General features: G+C 49.3%; 1 pseudogene; it reads right to left on the bottom strand.

Moving 5' to 3' along the window:
* Nucleotides 1-6,061: 6,061 nt before the first annotated feature.
* On the bottom strand, nucleotides 6,062-6,200 carry LOC119282947 (annotated as a pseudogene).
* Between the last annotated feature and the right edge of the window lie 3,806 nt (nucleotides 6,201-10,006).

The raw sequence follows: 10,006 nt of genomic DNA, 5'->3' as shown, positions 1-10,006 counted from the left end.
CGCCCGCCGGTAAAGCCACCGCCGCACCGTCGCCTGCAGGTACTGCGGCCATGGGAAGTCGATCGGAGCTTGCTCTCTCTGTCTCTCCTTCTTTGCCTAGCTTCTCCTCTGGTTCCCCTGTCTCTCTTCTAATGTAGACAGTTATGTGTTGTTGAAAGGTGAATAGGGAGGTGTACTTATATGCATAGAATAGAACCTTCTGCAGCGACCCGTCCCTGTGGCTACATGTGTGCAGTGGCGGTGCTTGATGAAGATTGTTAGGGGGTAAAGAAGATAAGTTATGCATGAACTCTGAGAAATCTTGTATATTCAAGTCTAATAATTAGAGCATACTTAACAGTTTCCTAGAGTAGGGGGGCAATGGTCCCCTTTGCCCCCCATGAAGCTCCGCTACTGGTGGCATTGAGACGAGGGGGGCCTCACGAGATAGATAGACAGGCTCTCGGTGATGGAGGTGGTTCCATGTGGAAGTGTGTCGTCATACAATATAGAAGGCCTCATTGACCGGAGTTGAACAATTTCATAATATACGATGAACGTTTTTGTAATAGACGATGAACATTTTTATAAATAAAAGGTGAACTATTTCATAATATATGATGAAGATTTTCTTAATACGATGGAGATTTTGTAATAGACGGTGAACTTTTATATAATACGCAATAAAGAGAATAAAAAACAGAAACAGAAAATAAAAAAGGAAACATAACAGAAAAAGGAACCAAAATAGAAATAATAAAAAACCGGAACAAAACAACTGAAAACCGGACAAAAACAGTGAAAAATCTGGAAGAAAAACCCATAAAAGAAAAACGAAAAAAACGCAAAGAACAGAGAAGGAAGCAACAGTTAACGAATCAAACGGCAAACGCCAATCCCGTACATGGGCCAGCCCAACCGGAAGCTCGCCTCAACGAAAGCATAACGTTCTGACGCTAACGAGCGTCAAATAGGGTTTGCCCATGCTGGCACGCTAGCTAAAGGAGACCAGCGTCGGTGATGACCGTCGCGTTGCTCATGCCAGTGTAGCGATAGCTCGGATGTCGCGTTGCTCATGTCGTGTAGTTGGCTTCAACCAAAAAGAGAGGAGAGCTAGCGTAGCGATAGCTCGGATGTCGCGCCGGTCACTGCACGCGGTGATGAGCCATCAGGCCGCCTGTCTTCACGTCTTGAACATGGGCCTTGTACGCACACAGGTACATACTAGAGGCTAATCTTCATGTGTAGACCACGCCGCGATGTTCGGTTAGGCTTTGGTGACACCATCGTCAAGGCACCATTGAGTCCGGGCGTGGCGCGGGAGAGGCACGATGCCAGTGCCAAAGCGGGGTGATGAACGAGCTCCTTGTGATTGGCGCCGACTTGACGAAATCATCGGCAGGCGGCGTCCTGGCCGGCTCTGTGGCTTCGTACTCCATGTCACCGGCTCGATGAAGTGGGCGAAGTGTGTGTGACAACTGTATTTGCGGCGCCGACGACTCGAATGGCATCTTTCCGACGCGACAAAGTATTCATCATCTCGTGCGATATTGAGCATAGTGTCATCGTCTTCTACGATACCATCACAGTGAAGTGGACTCAAGCGGTGATGATGACCTACGTGCCATCGATCTCCATGGTGCAAGCTTGATGACATCGACTGTGGCGGTGTCTCGGCACGACCTCTGTCATCCTCCTCCACGGTACCGTCACGACGAAGCGGTCGCGAGTGGTGATGACGATCTCCGTGGCGTCCACCTCCATGGCACTGGTTTGGCGGAGTCGACGGTGGGCGGCGTCTAGACGAACTCTCTGTCGACCACACCGTCCTGACAAAGTGGATGTGAGTGATGATGGTGACTCGTGTGCCGTTGGCCTTCATAGAGCTAGCTTGGTGAAGAATCCAGTGGGGAGCACCACGACTGGCGTCTGTAAGAAATCAAGGGTCGATTGGTTGAGGCGTGATGATCTCCTGGGATTACCTGCCGTATATTTATATCACAATAGACCTATCAGAGATCGTTACAGAGTAGGACACGGCTGGGACAATTGACGTACAGGACAATTGACGTACAAGTCAATTGCCTGTATACAACTAGAACTCCACGTCCGATACATATACTTATTCTAACACACCCTCTTAATCATAACTTGTCTAAGTTAAGATTGCGTTTGAACAATTCTAATTGTCTAGTAGCAAGTGCTTTCGTGAAACCATCCGCTACCTGATCACCAGAGGGAATGAATCTAATCTCAAGAAGCTTCTCTGCAACTCTCTCTCTGACAAAGTGATAATCAACCTCAATGTGTTTGGTCCGAGCATGAAATATTGGGTTAACCGAGAGATACGTTGCTCCAAGATTGTCACACCATAGACATGCTGTTCTAGGTTGACTGACTCCGAGCTCCTTGAGAAGTGTTTGGATCCAAATGATCTCAGCTGTTGCATTAGCTAGGGATTTGTACTCTGCTTCAGTGCTTGACCTTGATACTGTTGCCTGCTTTCGAGCACTCCAAGAAACAAGATTGTCGCCAAAATATACAGCAAAACCACCTGTGGATCTACGATCATCAGGACTACCCGCCCAATCAGCATTTGAGAATGCACTCACAAGGGTAGACTTTGATTTTGTAATTTTTAGTCCTACTCCAAGTGTACCCTTGATGTATCGCAAAATTCGCTTAACTGCAGTCCAGTGTATGCTAGTGGGCGAATGAAGAAACTGACAAACCTTGTTCACGGCAAAAGCAATATCTGGTCTTGTCAATGTCAAGTATTGCAATGCTCCTACTATGCTCCTGTATCTAGTTCCATCCTCATCACTCAGCCAATCACCATCCTCAATTGATAGTTTTTCTGAAACTGAAAGTGGTGTATCCAATGGCTTGCAATGTTGCATCGCAACTCATTTGAGAAGATCATTAGCATATTTCTCTTGTGTCAGCAGTATTCCATTATTTTTCCTCTTCACCTCAATACCAAGAAAATAGTGAAGATTTCCCAAATCCTTGAGAGCAAAATCACATTGTAGATCTTTGAGCAATGTGTCAACCGCAGAATCAGATGAACTCACCACTATGATGTCATCCACATAGACAAGAAGATACATTGTAATTCCACCTCGCTAAAAGAAGAACAACGACATGTCCACCCGTGAAGAGGAAAATCCCAGATTTAGTAGCTTCGAGCTGAGTTTAGAAAACCATGCCCGAGGAGCTTGTTTCAGCCCATATAAAGCTTTATCCAATTTACATACATACTGCCTCTTGGTTGGATCTTCATACCCTGGAGGCTGCCTCATATACACATTCTCTTCTAGAACACCGTGAAGGAACGCGTTCTTCACATCTAGCTGGCGAAGACTCCAACTGTTGGACACAGCTATGGCAAGAATTAACCGAATTGTTGCTGCTTTCACAACTGGACTAAATGTGTCTTCGTAATCAATCCCATATCTCTGCTTGAATCCCTTTGCAACAAGTCGTGCTTTGTACCTGTCAATCTCTCCATCAGACTTCCGTTTAATTTTATAGACCCACTTGCAATCTATAATATTTGTACCCTTCTTAGCAGGCACAAGATGCCATGTATTATTTTTCATCAATGCCGAATATTCCTCGTCCATGGCTTCTTTCCAATTTTTTCCTCAAGAGCTTCGGCGAGATTATCTGGTTCACCTGTCATGCACACGTTGCACCAGTGAACTCATCCATCTGTGATAACCTTTGGTCTGAAAATATTATTACGCGAACGCGTCACGACACGATCTGCAATTGACGGCTGCTGTATTGACTGAGTTTCTTGAACGGGAGAAGCCATAGAAGATTCAGTGTCACCTTCACCTGAGAAAGACTCATTTGTGTGCAGTCCCGAGGAGTGAACAGTAGAGGGTGTACATACAGGATGTGCACCCATTTTGACAGTACCAGGAGATCTGGACGCGGGTGAGTCTGGTACAGCACCAGTCACGCGATGCCCACGCGTGGGCGTGCTTGGTTCAGCGCAAAAAGAAGGGGCCCTGCGTGTTTCACCTGGCAGGGAGGTCCCACACGCATCATGCGACGGCTGGTGACTGGACGTGGGCGACCCCGATGGATAGGATCCTGATGCTGCAGGTCCCGTAGACGCGCGCAATCCACTGCAGTCTGCCTCGCTCTCCATGCCATCCTCTATACACATAAAATCATTGCCAATGGAGCTATTATGCACCAAATTCTGCTGCAGTGTTTCCTGTTCCCGAGTACTGTCAACACAAGCATCAGGTTTATTAGTAGGATTAGTTACATAATCATGCAAATCATCATCCCCTTGATCATTATTCGTAGGATTCTGAAGGTTGGGGGGCAAAAGGAGGATCTCGGCTCTAAGACGGGCTCCGGCGTTGGGATGAAGTTGGGCAAAAGGGAAAACAGATTCATCAAAAACAACATCACCGGAGATATATATACGACCGGATGAAATATCAAGACACTTGTATCCCTTGTGTTTGTTACTATAGCCTAGGAAAGCACACCGAATGGAGCGAAAAGCTAATTTTCGAGTATTATATGGTCTAAGATTTGGCCAACATGCACAACCAAAAACGCGAAGCGAAGAATAATCAGGTTTTTCATCAAAGAGACGTTCAAGTGGAGAAAGCATATTGATGACTCGACTAGGAACACGATTAATAAGATATACAGCGGAAAGAAACGCTTCATCCCAGAACTTAAGAGGCATAGAGGCATGAGCAAGCAATGCAAGTCCAACCTCAACAATATGGCGATGCTTTCTCTCGGCGGATCCGTTTTGTTGATGTGCATGAGGACATGAAACATGATGAGTAATGCCAATACGCTGAAAAAAAGAGTTGAGTTTGTGATACTCTCCACCCCAGTCAGTTTGCATAGCTATGAGTTTTGTGTTAAATAGGCGCTCAACTATATGTTGAAAATCATGAAAACATTGAAACACATCAGATTTGTTCCGTAAGAGGTATATCCAACTAAATTTACTATAATCATCAATGAAGCTTACATAATATTTATTTCGACCAACAGACTCAGGTGCTTGACCCCAAACATCAGAGAAGACTAGCTCTAAAGGAGCACTAGATATACTCGAAGACCTAGGATACGGAAGCTGATGACTTTTAGCCTTTTGGCAAGAATCACACACGGATTCACTAGTGGACTCAACCGAACATGGTAAATTATACTTCCTAAGGACTTGTTTGACTATTGGAGAGGCCGGATGACCAAGATGATCGTGCCACCTTGTTAGTGATGGCCTTGAAGCACCAAAAACTTGAATACCGGAGGAAGGAGACGAGCATGGTGATTTCAACGGATAAAGGCCACGCTCACATGGGCCGTGCAGAAGAACTTCCTTCGTTGTTGGGTCCTTAACGAAAAAAGCATGAGGGTGAACTTCCACAATAGTATTGTTATCAAAAGCAAAACGACTAGCAGAAACTAGACTTTTGGTGGCTTGGGGAACATGAAGTATGTCATTAAGATGGAAATTTCGAGTATGATCAAAAGAATTAATGGTTGCATGACCGATGTGACTAATAGCCATACCTGCACCATTAGCTGCATGAACCTGTTCAGGACCGTTGTAGCGAGCATGTGTTGTCAGTTTGTCGAGCTCCCCTGTAATATGATCAGTTGCTCCAGTATCAAAGTACCAATTGGAATCAACTCCATATGAAGTAGTGGCTGCTCCACCATATCTCCCTTCGGTGACATAATTTGGGTCAAACCGATACCAGCACTTATGAGCTGGATGCCCAATCTTACCACAAATCTGGCAAGTAGGCCTCTCACCGCGAGGAAGATTCATTCCACTTCCTGGTCCTGGTCGTCCTCCGCGGCGATTATTGTTGGAGTAACTATTGTTCCCATGGTTATAGTTGTTCCCGTGGTTGTAATTATTGCCGTAGTTGTTGTAGCCTCCACGATTGTTGTTGCCGTAGCCACCGCGGTTGCCACCACTACTGTTTTTGCCTCCACGATTTCCTTTGCCATGTCCTCCTTGTGCAGAAAGATTCACTGACGAGTTGTATTGTTGCAAACCCAGAATTTTGTGACTCCAAGCGTGCTTCAAACGCAAGAAACTGAGCATAAATTTCGCTCAAGGAATAGGCATCGGTTCTGGCACCAATGGACGAGACAAACGGATTATATTCTGCATCCAATCCAGCAAGGATCTGAGAGATGAGATCATCGTCTTCTATCTTCTTCCCTGCTGCTGTGAGTTCGTCCGCAATGCCCCGCATCTTCGTGAAGTATGCGGTGGCGGTCATCTCGTTCTTCCGAGTGCCGGCGAACAGGGTCCGAAGTTGAATAACTCGTGACTGAGAGACAGAGGAGTACATCTCCTCAAGAGCTGTCCAGACCTGCGCGGACGTCTTCATGGAGACGACTTGAGTTAGAACTTCGCGTGAAAGAGAGGTCAACAGCGATCCAAGAACTTGCTGATCTTGGGCTATCCAGCGAGCGTACTCGGGATTTGGCACCGTCTCGGTGCCTGATTTGTCGGCCTTCTGGACATCAAGGATCTTGGCCGGAGCTTGAATTGAGCCATCCAGGTATCCATCGAGCTGTGCGCCTCGGATCGGAGGCAGGACCGTCGCCTTCCACAGGAGGAAGTTGTCGCGGCCGAGCTTCTCGCGGGAGGTGTCGCCAAGCGTCGCCATGGGCTGGCTGATCGAGGAAGAAGCTCCTGGGGAACCGCCTTAGGGAACGAGAGACATCTAGATGTGATATAGAGAAGGCTCTGTTACCATGTAAGAAATCAAGGATCGATTGGTTGAGGCATGATGATCTCCTGAGATCACCTGCCGTATATTTATATCACAATAGACCTATCAGAGATCATTACAGAGTAGGACACGGCTGGGACAATTGACGTACAAGTCAATTGCCTGTATACAACTAGAACTCCACGTCCGATACATATACTTATTCTAACAGCGTCCTCGTCGAGCGGTGGTGAGTGGGGGCAGCTACCGTGGCGCGGGTTTGGTGAAGACGAGCTCCGGCGACGCGTCGTCCTCATCGAGCGGTGATGAGTGGGGGCGGCCACCGTGGCGTCGACTTCCGTGGCACCGACCTCGGTGGAGTCAGCATCCATAGCGCGGGTTTGATGAAGATGAGCTCCAGCGACGCGTCGTCCTCATCGAGCAGTGATGAGTGGGGGCGGCCACCGTGGCGTCGACCTCCGTGCCACCGATCTCGGTGGAGTCAGCGTCCATAGCGCGGGCTTGATGAAGATGAGCTCCGGCGACGCATCGTCCTCATCGAGCGGTGATGAGTGGGGGCGATCACCGTGGAGTCGACCTCCGTGGCACCGACCTCGGTGGCATCGACAGTGGGCGGCGTCGTGGCGTGCTCCGTGTCGTCGTCTTTGCCGAACCGTCGTGACGAGGTGGACAGCCGGTGGTGATGACGACCTCCTCGTCGTTCTTTGTGGCGCTGGCCTGGTGAAGACCATCTCAGGCACCGTTGACTTCGTCGACCTCATCTTCCAGTCCGGCGGCTCTATCTCCGGCGGGGTCCGATCATGCGAACTTCGCGTTCGGCAATGCTCCCGGCTTGTGTGCGTGCATGCCATATGCGTGGAAGAAAGAGAGAAGTAAGATTAGTTAGACGATCATCTTACCCTCCGGGAACACGAGTTTGGCCTCCATAGTGGTTCGGCTCCTCCTCCTGGCCTTGCTCCCGGGATGCAGCCGCCTGAAATTCTGCCAGAGGCGATCCACTCCGCCTCCGGCCGATGCGTGAGGATTCTTGCGTGACTTGATGAATGGATGTGTGCGTGGGATGACTAATGGATGCGTGCGTGCGTGCGTTGATCCTGAGAATGGGTGTGTGCGTGCGTGAGTTGCCCCCTCGGCCGTCTCCCCTCTGCTGTATTTATAGGCCAATAAGGGCTAGCTACGGCGCTGGTGCAGCTGCGGCTTGGTAGTTCCAATTTATGTGGACTAGATAGAGATAGAATCGTTTGCGTAAGCTTAGCAGCTCCGTTGATGCTTATCTTCTCTTTCCCTTGACGCGTACGCCTGCATAAAGAAAGACAAAACCATCACGTACGTACCTTAGCTATCCGGCTGCCGGTGGGTCATCTGATTGATATACTGATTGATATACGTGACGTTCAGGAAAGCCGAGGCTGTTCGATCGCCATCGTCAGCCTTATCTCCGGGGTTTGCTGGTTGGAACAATCGCAGGTATTCAAGTACGTATACACGTGCTCGCCGGCCGGTATATACGATACTTAAAGAGATACGCGGACTGTATGTTATCTTGTGGGCGTGTCGTAGATGTGGACTCAGCCTTTTGATTGTAGCCTGCATGTGTGTATAAGTCTATGCCACGGAGCATCAAGTGCAAGTATGCATCATGTGTGTATAAGTCTATGCCACGGAGCAAACTCAAAATGCCCCCTCGCCGCAGAAAGTTCGAGCGCGTAGCAGGTCGGACTTTATTTGGTGATGATTTTTTTTTTACAGGCGCATCGTACGTGTGTATATCTTCTATAAACGGTGAGGTCGTTGTGATTTTGCATGGGCGGCCAGGGTTATAAATACAGCTAAGGGTCCCGTGCATTGGCCTCGTACCCACCTTCCTCTGGTGCCGGCCAAATACTGAGATCCGATCGTGGAGACGCCCCATCCAGCCGAAGTTCTTCCGTCCAGCAAGGTATGCCGCCGCTAGCTAGTCTCTACTTTTTCTCCCTGGCGTTGGCGATTAGCCGACTCTGCATGCATACCTTGCTAGGATGGGTCGCGAGAGGCCGAACAAGTCAGACCATGGCAAAGGTGACGCCAAGACGTCGAAGCACTACGGCAGCAGCGATGCTGGACGTTCGTCCAGCAGCCGCCGTCACAAGGATCGCTCAGCCCCTCTAGCGCCTTCTAGGTCGGGAAGTAGGTCCGACGGGGTGGAGTACACCCGTTTGTGGCCGCCCTTGCCGCCGCCGGGCAGAACAGGGCCGCGGAGTTCACGCCACCAATCCAACCACACTTCCAAAACCTCCGAGGGAACCGTCATTGCTATTGACTCCGACCCTCCGTTGGATATCCCTGAGGTAAAATAAAAAATGTCGACATACCTTTTTTTTAACTATCTTCATCTTCGTGTACGCAGGACCAACTAGAGGATGTATTGCCGCATGTCGTCGTGAGCGACGGCGTGCAGCGCCTCTTGGCCGAGGCAGTGGAGATGACTGAGCAGCCTGTGGCAAAGGCCACGTCTCCAGTGAAGGATGCTCCCGCGGTGACACTTGCACCGCCGTCGGTGCATGATTAGGTGGTGAAGTCTGCGCCACCGATGACATGTAGCCCGGCGGAGAAGCCCTTGTCTCCAGCACCATCAACCAGTGCAACAGAAGTGGGCAACAAGCGATCACCTGGCGAAGTAGATGTTGGGGTAGTCTCCAAGAAGCCCAGATCACCTCCCCCTGCAGGTAGGCGTTGCTCTTGCCACATGCATGTCCTTTGGATGACCCCCTTTTTTTCTCTTACATATATTTCTTGTGTACTTTTTTTTAGGTGTCGCGAGTGACGCGCCAAAACTGGATGACTTTTGCTCTCCCGAAGCTAAGGAACTCCGGGCTTTGGTGTCAAAGCACCAGTCGATCATTGGAAATGAGGCCGTCACGTTTGAGAGCTTTAAAGCTCCTCGGCTAAAAAGTCACCTACGCCCAGCCTCATCCTCCCGGCAGCTAACCAGAAATATATAAACGTGGAACTTGCTGATATTCAAGAAGCACTCAGGAGGCGGCCTCTTGACAAGGAAGAAGCCATAGAGATAATCACCTCAACAATAGGCCCATGGAAGAGCCGCTACGGGAGCAAGACCCCGCCCGATCTAGAGGTCCTAATTGGACGCCTCCAGGCGGTGGTTGCTCGACTTCGAGGGCATGGTGACAACGCTCCTGCAGATGCCCCCGCACCTGAGCGTGTGATCTCCCTGATAGGTAAACTTGATGCATCTCTTGTGGAAATTGCTTCTGGTCGTCGCCGTCTTGAAGAGGATGGGC

Source organism: Triticum dicoccoides, chromosome 3B (genome assembly GCF_002162155.2).
Source record: "Triticum dicoccoides isolate Atlit2015 ecotype Zavitan chromosome 3B, WEW_v2.0, whole genome shotgun sequence".
Lineage (NCBI taxonomy): Eukaryota > Viridiplantae > Streptophyta > Magnoliopsida > Poales > Poaceae > Triticum > Triticum dicoccoides.
Note: the sequence above shows the minus strand (reverse complement) of the source record. Positions and strands in the feature narration are given on the sequence as shown.